Consider the following 12,474-nt stretch of genomic DNA (forward strand, 5'->3'; position numbering starts at 1 on the left):
CGAGCGAAAGAAGAAAAGAAAGAAACAAACGGGAAAAGGGGGGACCGCAGAAAGAAAGAAAAGGGAGAATAGGGAGGCAACGCGATGGGCGTCACTGCCACCGTCGCCACCGCTGCTGACGAAAAGGTGAATGGGAGAGACGTTGAGACAGAGCACCGCGTGAAGAGAGAGAGAGACTGACGGGAGGGCGTGCGCGCATGAGGGGAGGAAGACACTGCGAGGAGCGTCGCGCCGCTGCTGCTGTCCGTGCCCTTGTCGTCGCCTACCTTTTCTAAAAAAATTATGTGGTATATATTTTCATTCACAACATTACGTGGTTTTTTAATTTCAAAATTTTTTTCTTTAAATATATATATATAGAAATTTCATTAAAAATACAAATTTATAAATTTGAACTTATAAAATTGTGAAGATTAACATAAAATGATTGTATAAACTAGGGATGTAAATGAAGCGCGACGAGACGGGACAAGGATAGGGGAGGCCTCTCTGATCACCATCCTTAAATCTTAAAATTCTTTGTTTCCGCCTCGATCCCCGCCTTAGAGGATAACTAGGNAGAAATATATCTTGTCTAAATTCTAAAACAATAAATTAATTAAAATTTAACATCTAAGTTAAAAAAACATAATATAAAAAGTAAAATAAGTCTTAAGAAAAAATATATATAACAAATGAGATTACTAAAATACATATAGTAATACCTAAAATATTAAGAATAATTACGTAAATTTATATTATTCAAAGACCACGGCGAACAAAGTAGGGATCTTCGCTCAGTCCCTACCTTTGTCATGGGAAAATTTTTTTCCATCTTCAGTTTTTAATTAGAGCAATACCTGCAGGAATTTTTGTGTCTTAGGAAGTTTTTCCGCTCTTATAAAAACAAATAAAAAATGCATAATTTTTTTCTTGCTTCTACTGGTGTGAAATAATAAAAAATTTGTTGATTAGTGTCTACTATGTGATATGTGAGGTGGACACAATGAGTAATTTTTTTTTTGTAAATCATTGGTGCTTTCTAAAGAATATAAATAAAAGGCTTTGCTATAGAAAATTTTCAAACCCAAAAATTATAAAAATTGCCTTTTAAGCTGATACAACGAAACATAAATAATGTCGACGACTGATTGGAAAAAATTTGAGGTACGTGGTAGTATATTCAATTTCTCATGGATGACATAGGCAGCTCATCCTTATTTTGTTTACTGTTATTTTTGTTTTGCTTTCTTTTCGTTTCTTATTTACCTTTGCTCACCAAAAAATACAAACTTTATCTGTGATTGCTCCCTCTTTAGACTCTCTGCTACTTTGATAGTTATCAAATTCGACTCTATTTGGCCAGTTCAACCGAAAATTCAGTTATCTAAATATTTGGCCGGACTAAGTCACTCTTCAAACTGTCCAAACATCAGACCAGATAAAAACCGATTTTGACCCGTGAGGTTTTCTTAATCAAACCGATGACCCGGTCAGTTTACGTAATTCGGACTGCGTCATGCATTTTTTTTGACAAAAGGACAAATAGGTTATTGACCTTTTGATTCACAGATACTTAAGTTTTTGAGGATTTAAAAATACATTTAAGTCCCTGACATTTTCAAAACTTGGACATATCGATCCCTCATGTTTACTTGGGTCTGTTAGACTCAACAAAAAAATCAAACGTGACTCATGTTGTACTAACCTGGTTGATATGGATGCACACATGAAAGATGTTTTAAAATTGGACAAATTAAACTCAAAGATGGATATGTCCAGATTTTGAAAATGTCAGGAGACTTAAATGTATTTTTAAATCTTCAAGAACTTAAATATCTCCGGACTAAAAAATCAAGAATCAATTTGTCCTTTTTTCTTTTTTTTTTTAAATATTTCGGAAACGACACCGTTTCACTTCATCAAAAGTTCAAACACTTTCGTCTTCGTCGTTCACCGTCTCACACTCAGTCATGCTCCTTCCTTCCGCTCTCGGCGTCAGAGGCAGAAGCAGAAGGTCTTGGGGCTGGCCGTCGTTGTCGTCTTCTTGCTTCGGGTCTCGCCGTTAGCTTCTTTCGTGAAACCCAAACCGATTTGGTGAGTTCCATCAAATTTTCCCGTTCTCTGTTTCAGTTTTGTTGCTGTAATTCATCATTGCACTTTGATTTTGTTGCTGAAAGGTGTATTTATTGCTGAAAATATCACTGAACTAGTTTTTTTCTGAAAAAATCATCACTGACATGAATTTATTACCTTGAATAATATGTTGAAAATATTACTGAGCTAGTTTTTTTTGTTGCTGAAAATCATCACTAAGTTGAATTGTTAGTCATTAAACCTTGAATTTGTTGCCGTCTTGCTGAATAATTACTTAGTTAAATTTTCGTTAGTGTTTGACGCCTGAATTTGTTAAGGATTGAACCTTGAATTTGTTGTTAAAAATCATTAGAGTTGAATGTTACTGATTATCATGAACCTTGAACTGACTTGCTGAAATAATCACTTAGCTAAAGTTTTTTCTTTAAAAATCATCATTAAGTTGAATTTGTTGTTGAAAATTGTTCTGAGATGAATTTTTCTCTTTTTTTTTGGAATAGAATTTTAATTTGAAAATGTCTTCATCACAAACACCATTAGAAACCAGTTGTGCTATCTTGTGTTCTCTCTTGTTCATTTAAATTGAGAAATTATTTTGTATTAATGGCAAATTTATTTTTTTTTGCATAAGCAGTTATGTCTAATACTTGATTTTTACTAATATGTTTGTGAAGAGATGCATTTTAACTTTTAATTTTATTTTTATAATTTTACATTTTATTTAATTATGACCGGTTCAACTGGGTGAACCAGTGACCCACCGGTTGAACTAGTGACCCAGTTGTATGACCGGGTCAACTACTGGTCCGGTTCTGACCTGCTTTTGTTTGGTAGTGGCCTTTACTCGTCGCTGTGCTTTACCGCCGCTGTGGCCTCTCTCTTGGTTACGGCCAGTGCTGTCATCCCAAGCACGATGTCTCTTCTCTCCACATTGTTTGTTCCAAGCGCCATCGTGATCAGCGCTTCTTTCTCTGGCGGTACTTTGCTCCCTCTTGGTTCATTTCTCAACCATAAAATTGCAGGAATAATGACATAGGAAGGATGAATGGTAGCATGAATTTCTTTCACAATTCAGAAATACATGAAAAGTTTGATAGTGGAATAAAAATCCGTTTGCGCAGAGAAAGAGAATGATGGGAAGTCTGACTCTGAACCTGAGAGTGACACCTTGTAGCTCCTTCACCACTTACCTTCTTCACCTTCCTTCTCTTTTCAAACCTTCCTTTCTCATTCAACCGTCCAATATCCCAACTACCTCACTTTCCCTCTCCGCTTCTTCTTCTTCTTCTTCCTACGATGCACCAATCTCTACACCAACCCCCAATTAGTATTGAGGAAGAAGAAGGTGAAGACAACAAAATCGGGTGGAAGAAGGAACTCCCACAGGGCATTGTTGGAGAAATTGTTCATCTGGCAAGGAACCTCCCTGAGAATTTGACACTTGAAGAGGCATTGGACAAAGGCTTTGAAGGGAGGGTCAGTGAGGAAGATTGCTGAAAGGTTCTTGAAGTTCTTGAGGAGGAGAAGCTTATATTATGTTGCTTGTACTTCTTTCAGTGGATGAGGTCTCAAGAGCCTTCGCTTATTACACCGCGCTCGTGTACTGTGTTGTTCTCGGCATTGGGGCGGGCGAGGATGGGTGATAAGTTGATGGTTTTGTTCAGGAACTTGCCATTCACAATAGAGTCAAAGATGTTCATGTTTATAATGCTGCAATTTCAGGCCTTCTGGATGGTGGCAGGTGCATAATTCTTGACCCTTTTTTAATGTAATTTGTTTGTCACTCAGGAAGATTAGTGTATGTAAAAAAGATGCAAATCAAATACTTGTTATTCTTGCTTAAATTGAAAATTAGACGCTTGTTGTTTTGAGTATGGATGGGGTAGACACATATATGACATGACAGCAATGTGGTGACATTTAATCCTTGTAGCCGGCTCCACTCAGTGGGATAAAAGTTTTGTTGTTGATATTTCACCTTTTGAAGCATAATGATCAATATTGTTAGTATGTATTACATTAGAAATGACTTAATGCAGCATCTTTGAGCTGCAATTCTGGCAAAATATATTATTTTCATATAGTTTTTATTTTTTTATTTTTTAAATGTTGCTGTATTTTAATATGGGTTCTTGAAATTGCTCGAAATAAAATTTATGAAACTTTTTTTCTTTGTTTGATCATTACCTTGTTGATGATTCAGCAAGATGTTGGTTATTCCAGTGAGGGCTAAGTGTCTTCATTCCAATTCCGTTTTTCATTTATGGCACGTTGAAGTCCTTCAACCTGTAGGATTGTTCTGTTTTTAGCCTCATAGGTATATTTTGTTAGTTTGTTATGAAGCAGCCTATAAAAAACGATAAACTTTATTGAAACTTTATGACATTATTGCACAAGAACTAAGATAATCTGACTCTTGTTAGGTATGAAGATGCTTGGAAAGTGTACGAGGTAATGGAAACTGAAAATATTCGACTAGATCATGTTACATGTTCTATTATGATTGTCCTTATGAGAACACTTGGCCATAGTGCGAAAGATGCATGACAGTTTTTTGAGAAAATGAACAAAAAAGGGGTCCAATGGTCTGAAAAAGTTTTAGGTGCATTAATAAAGTCATTTTGTGTTGAGGGTCTAGTGAATGAAGCTCTCATCATCCAAATCGAAATGGAGAAGAAGGGGATCTCTCCAAATGCAATTGTGTATAACACTCTGATGGATGCATATTGTAAATCCAATTATGTAGAAGAAGCTGAAGGTCTTTTTGTTGAGATGAAATCTAAAGGGATTAAGCCAATTGAGGCTACCTTCAACATTCTAATGCATGCATACAGCAGAAGAATGCAGCCGAAGATTGTGGAAAAGCTTCTGGAAGACATGCAGGATGTTGGCTTAAAGCCAAATGTGAAATCATATACTTGTCTAATTAGCAGATACGGGAAGCAGAAAAAGATGTGTGACATGGCCGCCGATGCATTCTTAAAGATGAAGAAAGTTGGCATATGGTGCACGGAATTGTGATCATCAACAATGGCTCCAATAATTTGGTAGCTCTCACACGTGAATTACACTTAGTCACAACTCTGCACAACTAACCAGCAAGTGCACTGGGTCGTCCAAGTAATACCTTACGTGAGTAAGGGTCGATCCCACGGAGATTGTTGGTATGAAGCAATCTATGGTCACCTTGAAAATCTCAGTCAGGCGGATAATAATTGATTATGGAATTTCGAAAATCAAATATGATTGGATTAGATATTCAAAAGATAAATAAAATAAACAGGAAATAAAGATAAAGTTACTCATGTAATCCAATGGTGGGAATTTCAGATAGGTGCATGGAGGTGTTGTGTTCCTTCCGACCATCAATTCTAGCTTATACCACGAAGATTCTGATTAAGGAATCCAAGAGATATGCGCCCGGTCTAAGGTAGAACGGAAGTGGTTGTCAATCACGCGCGTTCATAGGTGAGAATGATGATGAGTGTCATGGATCATCACATTCATCAAGTTTGAAGTGCAACGAATATCTTAGAACAGGAATAAATCGAATTGGATAGAAAATAATAGTAATTGCATTAAAACTTGAGGTACAGCAGAGCTCCACACCCTTAATCTATGGTGTGTAGAAACTCCACCGTTGAAAATACATAAGTGATGAAGGTTCAGGCATGGCCAACTGGCCAGCCCCCATGATCTGAGAACTAAACATCCCAAGATGTCTAATACAATAGTAAACTATCCTATTTATACTAGACTAGTTACTAGGGTTTACAGCAGTAAGTAATTGATGCATAAATCCACTTCCAGGGCCCACTTGGTGTATGTTTGGGCTGAGCTTGATTTATCCACGAGCTGAGGCTTATCTTGGAGTTGAACGCCAAGTTGTAACGTGTTTTGGGCGTTCAACTCTGGTTCGTGACGTGTTTCTGGCGTTTGACTCCAGACAGCAACATGGAGCTGGCGTTGAGCGCCAGTTTACGTCGTCAAATCTCGAATAAAGTATGAACTGTTATATATTGCTGGAAAGCTCTGGATGTCTAATTTCTAAAGCTGTTGAGGGCGCGCCATTCGGAATTCTGTAGCTCCAGAAAATTTCTTTCGAGTGCAGGGAGGTCAGCTTCCTTTGTCAGCTTCCTTCTCAGAGTTTTGCTCAGGTCCCTCAATTTCAGCCAGAAAATATCTGAAATCACAGAAAAATACACAAACTCATAGTAAAGTCCAGAAATGTGAATTTAGCATAAAAACTAATGAAAACATCCCTAAAAGTAACTAGATCATACTAAAAACTACCTAAAAACAATGCCAAAAAGCGTACAAATTATCCGCTCATCACAACACCAAACTTAAATTGTTGCTTGTCCCCAAGCAACTGAAAATCAATTAGGATAAAAAGAAGATAATATGCTATAAATTCCAAAATATCAATGAATATTAATTCTAATTAGATGAGCGGGACTTGTAGCTTTTTGCTTCTGAACAGTTTTGGCATCTCACTTTCTCCCTTGAAGTTTAGAATGATTGGCTTCTTTAGGAACTTAGAATTTCGGATAGTGTTATTGATTCTCCTAGTTAAGTATGTTGATTCTTGAACACAGCTACTTTTATGAGTCTTGGCCGTGGCTCTAAGCACTTTGTTTTCCAATATTACCACCGGATACATAAATGCCACAGAAACATGACTGGGTGAACCTTTTCAGATTGTGACTCAGCTTTGCTAGAGTCCCCAGTTAGAGGTGTTCAGAGCTCTTAAGCACACTCTTTTTGCTTTGGATCACGACTTTAACCACTCAGTCTCAAGCTTTTCACTTGGACCTGCATGCCACAAGCACATGGTTATGGACAGCTTGATTTAGCCACTTAGGCCTGGATTTTATTTCCTTAGGCCCTCCTATCCATTGATGCTCAAAGCCTTGGATCCTTTTTACCCTTGCCTTTTGGGTTTAAGCGCTATTGGCTTTTTCTGCTTGCTTTTTCTTTTTCTTTCTAAATTTTTTTTTCGCAAGCTTTTGTTTTTCACTGCTTTTTCTTGCTTCAAGAATCAATTTCATGATTTTTCAGATCATCAATAACATTTCTCTTATTCATCATTCTTTCAAGAGCCAATAATTTTAACATTCATAAACAACAAGATAAAAAATATGCACTGTTTAAGCATTCATTCAGAGAACAAATAGTATTGTCACCACATCAATATAATTAAACTAAATTCAAGGATAAATTCAAAATTTACGTACTTCTTGTTCTTTTGATTTAAAAACATTTTTCGTTTAAGAGAGGTGAAGGATTTATCGAATTTATTTATAGCTTTAAGACATAGTTACTAAATACTAATGATCATGAAGTAGAGACACAAAACATAAACAAACATAAAGCATAAAAATCGAAAAACAGATGTAAGAACAAGGAGATTAAGGAATGAGTCCACCTTAGTGAGGGTGGCGTCCTCCTCTTGAAGAACTAATGGTACTCTTTGAGCTTCTCTATGTCTCTTCCTTGCTTCTGTTGCATGATCCCTAGTGATTTTGGTGCTCCTATCCTTTAGTTGCTCCCAATAATTGTGTGGTGGAAAATGTATCCACTGAGGTATCTCAGGGATCTCTTGATTTGCAGTCAAATGTTCTACCATTGAGCTATAGACCCTTGAGATGAATCTCTCCATCTCCCATGACTCAGAGGTGGAAGCAATTATCTTCCATTTTTCTTCTTCTTTTTTTTTGAGGTTTCTCTGGCTTTAGGTGCCATCAATGGTTATGGAAAAGCAAAAAAGCTATGCTTTTACCACACCAAACTTAGAATGTTGCTCGCCCTCGAGCAAAAGAAGAAAGAATAGAAGAAGAAGAAGAAGAAGATATGGAGGAGAGGGAGAGAGGTGTGTATTCGGCTATGTAGGGTGAGTTTGGGTGGGGAAGAGATGGATGGATGTGAGTGGTGAAAAACAGAAGGGATGACCGTGATTGGAGAGAAAGAGGGTAAGGTAGGTGGGGATCCTGTGAGGTCCGTAGATCCTGAGATGATCCTGTGGGGTCCACATATCCTGAGGTGTCAAGGATTTACATCCCTGCACCAATTAGGCATGTACAATGCCTTTGCATGCAATTCTGGCGTTTAAACGCCGAGGTGATGCATGTTCTGGGCGTTCAACGCCCAACTGCAGCATGTTTCTGGTCTTGAACGCCAGTTCCATGATTGTTTCTGGCGTTCAGCGCCAGCTCCAGCTCCATGCTCTGTTCTGGCATTGAACGCCAGCCAGATTCTCCTTACTAGCGTTTAAACGCCAGTAGGTCCTTCCTCCAAGGTGTGATTTTTCTTTTGCTGTTTTTGATTCTGTTTTTAATTTTAATATTTTTTTGTGAGTCCACATGATCAAGAACCTAATAAAACATAAAATAACAATAAAATAAAAATAAAATTAGATAAATAAAAATTAGGTTGCCTCCCAATAAGCACTCTTTTAATATTACTAGCTTGACAGTGGGCCCTCATGGAGCCTCACAGATGTTCAGAGCATGATGAGGGCCTCCCAACACCAAACTTAGAGTTTGAATGTGGGGTCTTCTCAACACCAAACTTAGAGTTTGAATGTAGGGGCTTTATATGACTCTGTATTGAGAGAAGCTTTTCATGCTTTCTCTCATTACCAAATAACTTGGCATTTAGCTTTATGATGGCTCCTAGATATTGAGCAACTTGCTCTTCAGTCACATCTTCATCCTCTTCAGAGGAAGAATAGTCTTCAGAGCTCATGAATGGCAGAAGGAGATTTAGTGGAATCTCTATGGTCTCTATATGAGCCTCAGATTCCTTTAGGTCCTCAACAAAGAACTCTTTCTTGTTTGAGAGACGTCCCAGGAGGTCTTCCTCACTAGGATTTTCGTCCTTTTCCTCCCTTGTGCATTCGGCCATATTGATTACATCAATGGCCTTGCACTCTCCTTTTGGATTCTCTTCTGTATTGCTTGGGAGAATACTGGGATGAGTTTCAGTTACTTCCTTACTCAGCTAGCCCACTTGTGCCTCCAAATTTCTAATGGAGGATCTTGTCTCACTCATGAAACTTAAAGTGGCCTTTGACAGATCAGAGACTAAGTTTGCTAAATTAGAGGGGCTCTGCTCAGAATTCTCTGTCTGTTGCTGAGAAGATGATGGAAAAGGCTTGTTATTGCTAAACCTGTTTCTTTCACCATTATTAAAGCCTTGTTGAGGCTTTTGTTGATCCTTCCATGAGAAATTCAGATGATTTCTCCATGATGAATTATAGGTGTTTGCATAAGGTTCACCTATGTAATTTACCTCAGCCATTGCAGGGTTTTCAGGATCATAAGCTTCTTCAGAGGCTGCCTCTTTAGTACTGTTGGATGCATTTTGCCATCCATTCAGACTTTGAGAAATCATGTTGACTTGCTGAGTCAACACTTTGTTCTGAGCCAATATGGCATTCAGAGCATCAATTTCAAGAATTCCCTTCCTCTGAGGCATCCCATTATTCACGGAATTTCTCTCAGAAATGTACATGAATTGGTTATTTGCAACCATGTCAATAAGTTCTTGAGCTTCTACAAGCATTTTCTTTAGGTGAATGGATCCACCTGTAGAATGGTCCAATGACATTTTGAAAAACTCAGATAGACCATAATAGAATATATCTAATATGGTCCACTCTGAAAACATGTCAGAATGACACTTTTTGGTTATCTGCTTGTATCTTTCCCAAGCTTCATAGAGGGATTCACCATCTTTTTTCTTGAAGGTCTGAACATCCACTCTAAGCTTGCTCAGCTTTTGAAGAAGAAAGAATTTATCCAAGAAGTCCGTGACCAGCTTATCCCAGGAGTCCAGGCTATCTTTGGGTTGAGAGTCCAACCATGTTCTAGCTCTGTCTCTTACAGCAAAAGGAAAAAGCATGAGCCTGTAGACTTCAAGATTTACTCCATTCTTCTTTACAGTCTCATAGATCTGCAAGAACTCAGTTAAAAACTGATAGGGATCTTCTGATGGAAGTCCATGAAACTTGCAGTTTTGTTGCATTAGAGCAACTAGTTGAGGTTTCAGCTCAAAGTTGTTTGCTCCAATGGTAGGAATTGAGATGCTTCTTCCATCAAACTTAGACGTGGGTTTAATAAAATCACCAAGCATCCTCCTTGCATTATTGTTGTTGGGTTCGGCTGCCATCTACTTCTCTTGTTCAAAAATTTCAGAAAGGTTGCCTCTGGATTGTTGTAATTTAGCTTCTCTTAGTTTCCTCTTCAGAGTCCTTTCAGGTTCAGGATCAGCTTCAACAAGAGTGTCTTTTTCCTTGTTCCTGCTCATATGAAAGAGAAGAGAACAAGAAAAGAAGAGGAATCCTCAATGTCACAGTAAAGAGGATCCTTATTATTAGTAGAAGAAGAAAAGAATAAAGAAAGGAGAATCCAAACACAAGGGTAAGGATAAAGGCAGTGATTGGAGATGAAGAGAGGTGAAGAGAAGTGTTAGTAAATGAATAAATAAATAGAAGAAGATGAGAGAGAGAATTCGAAAATTAATTTTGAAAAGGAGTTCATGATTTTCGAAAATTAAAGATGAGATAGAATTAAAATTAAAATTTAAAACAATTAGTTAATTAAAAGGAATTTTTTGAAAAAGAGATGAGATATTTTCGAAAATTAGAGAGAGAAAAGTTGTTAGGTGGTTTTGAAAAAGATAAGAAACAAACAAAAAGTTAAATAATTAGTTGGAAGAGATATTAAAATCAAATTTGAAAAGATAAGAAGATAAGAAGTTAGATAAGATATTTTGAAATTAAATTTTTGAAAAAGATAAATTTTGAAAAAGATATGATAAAAAGATAAGATAAGAAGATATGATAAAAAGATAGGATTGAAAAAGATTTAATTTTTAAAATTAAAATTAATTACTTAATTAACAAGAAACTAAAAGATATGATTCTAGAATTTAAAGATTGAACCTTTCTTAACAAAAAAGTAACAAACTTCAAATTTTTGAATCAATCACATTAATTGTTAGTGTAATTTCGAAAATTTGAAATAAAATTAAGAAAAATATCAAAACACATGATGCATGCAAGAACACTATGAATGTCAAGATGAACACCAAGAACACTTTGAAGATCATGATGAACATCAAGAACATATTTTTGAAAAATTTTTGATTCAAAGAAAACATGCAAGACACCAATCTTAGAAATCTTTAATACTTGGACTCTAACAAACGAAAAATGCCTATGATAAACAACAAAAAATACAAAACAAGAAAACATCAAGATCAAACAAGAAGACTTACCAAGAACAACTTAAAGATCATGAAGAACACCATGAATGCATGAATTTTTCGAAAAAAATGCAAGAACAATATGAGTATGCAATTGACACCAAACTTAAAAATTGACTCAAGACTCAAACAAGAAACACAAAATATTTTTGGTTTTTATGATTTTATTAATTTTTTTGGATTTTCTTACTAAATTTTTTGAAAACATATTTTGGAAAAAAAGGAAGTAATGAATTCATAGTCCTCAATCAAAATCCTATGAGTTAGACATGACTTAATAGCCAGCAAAGCTAAAACATGTTTCATGAAACACTAGAATTCATTCTTAAAAAATTTTGGAATAATTTTCGAAAACAAAGGGAAAAATTTTGAAAAATATTTTTGAAAACTTTTTGAAAAGAAAATAATAAGAAAATTACCTAATCTGAGCAACAAGATGAACCGTCAGTTGTCCATACTTGAACAATCCCCGGCAACGGCGCCAAAAACATGGTGCACAGAATTGTGATCATCAACAATGGCTCCAATAATTTGGTAGCTCTCACACGTGAATTACACTTAGTCACAACTCCGCACAACTAACCAGCAAGTGCACTGGGTCGTCCAAGTAATACCTTACGTGAGTAAGGGTCGATCCCACAGAGATTGTTGGTATGAAGCAATCTATGGTCACCTTGTAAATCTCAGTCAGGCGGATAATAATTGATTATGGAATTTCAAAAATCAAATTTGATTGGATTAGATATTCAAAAGATAAATAAAATAAACAGGAAATAAAGATAAAGTTACTCATGTAATCCAATGGTGGGAATTTCAGATAGGTGCATGGAGGTGCTGTGTTCCTTCCGAATCTCTACTTTCTTATTACATTCATCCAATCCTTCTTACTCCTTTCCATGGCAAGCTGTATGTAGGGCATCACTGTTGTCAATGGCTACATCCCATCCTCTTAGTGAAAAAGGTCCAAATGCTCTGTCACAGCACAGCTAATCCTCTGTCGGTTCTCAATCAGGTTGGAATAGAATCCAGTGATTCTTTTGCGTCTGTCACTAACGCCCAGCCTTCAGGAGTTTGAAGCTCGTCACAGTCTTTCAATCCCGGAATCCTACTCGGAATACCACAGACAAG

The 12,474-nt window shown here is 36.6% G+C and overlaps 1 pseudogene; it reads left to right on the forward strand.

Annotated features, from left to right (window-relative positions):
• Positions 1-3,372: 3,372 nt before the first annotated feature.
• Positions 3,373-12,474, forward strand: part of LOC107489441 (pentatricopeptide repeat-containing protein At5g50280, chloroplastic-like) — an 11,132-nt pseudogene continuing 2,030 nt past the window's right edge.

The sequence above is a fragment of the Arachis duranensis genome, chromosome 5 (genome assembly GCF_000817695.3).
Source record: "Arachis duranensis cultivar V14167 chromosome 5, aradu.V14167.gnm2.J7QH, whole genome shotgun sequence".
Taxonomy (NCBI): Eukaryota; Viridiplantae; Streptophyta; class Magnoliopsida; order Fabales; family Fabaceae; genus Arachis; species Arachis duranensis.